The sequence below is a fragment of the Oratosquilla oratoria genome, chromosome 6, assembly GCF_046742065.1.
Source record: "Oratosquilla oratoria isolate Oo_2021 chromosome 6, ASM4674206v1, whole genome shotgun sequence".
Taxonomy (NCBI): domain Eukaryota; kingdom Metazoa; phylum Arthropoda; class Malacostraca; order Stomatopoda; family Squillidae; genus Oratosquilla; species Oratosquilla oratoria.
In genome coordinates this window covers 50,727,712-50,728,751 of record NC_134782.1, presented here as the reverse complement: position 1 = coordinate 50,728,751, position 1,040 = coordinate 50,727,712, and positions in this window count along the sequence as shown.

Genomic DNA, 1,040 nt, shown 5'->3' with positions numbered 1-1,040 from the left:
TCACCGTGGTAGTTTTGCTTGGAAATCTGACCTGTTTGGTAACTTTCAGCAGTGATTTGCACCTTGACTGCTGAAGATTATTTCTATTCGAACAAAAATACGAATCTGAGAGGCTGCGCAAAGATATCAAATGAGTATTTTTATCATTATACATACATACATATATGTATATATATATATATATATAATATATGTATATATTCAGGTGATAAAAAAGAAATCTTAACATCATACATATATACATGTAGATGTATACATACATATCTATGTACATATATGCATAAATATACATACATGCACACACACACACACACACACACACACACACACACATACACACACACTCGCGCGCACACACACACACATATATATATAATATATATATATATATATATATGTGTGTGTGTGTGTGTGTGTGTGTGTGTGTGTGTGTGTGTGTGTGTGTGTGTGTGTGTGTGTGTGTGTGTGTGTGTGTATGAATATATGTTAAAGATAATGTTAAAGACCAGGACAATACGAGAGGAAGGTTTAAACTGGATGTCTGTTCTGAGAGGAGGGTTGTATTAGCTAGTAGTAGGTGGACGTTTGATCCCGGGAGGTCGCTGTTTCCATGATACTTCTCTGTGTAGTTGTAGAATGGAAAACAGACGAACGTGTCAAAAAATAATAGTACATTCAGGAGACAATTTGGCCTTCATCATATACTACAAAAATACAAAAAATCTCCATCTTCAACATGAAAAACAACTCGACTAAAGACAGTCTCCTCTAGCAGACTAATGTTGCTTACCAGCACAAGAAGGTTACAAACTTCTTCCCAATGCTTCGTGTATTGGTGTTACCACTACCTCTGTGAGCAGAAAACTCACAATGTACGCCCCTGATGGATGCATACGCAAACGTATGACACAAGCACACAATAAAACTCGCACCAGGGAAGATTTACATAACAACACAAAATACTTAAGCAGTGCAACAAAACGAATGTGAGAGTGGACAAAACGAGTGTGAGAGTGGACAAGACGAGTGTGAGAGTGGAC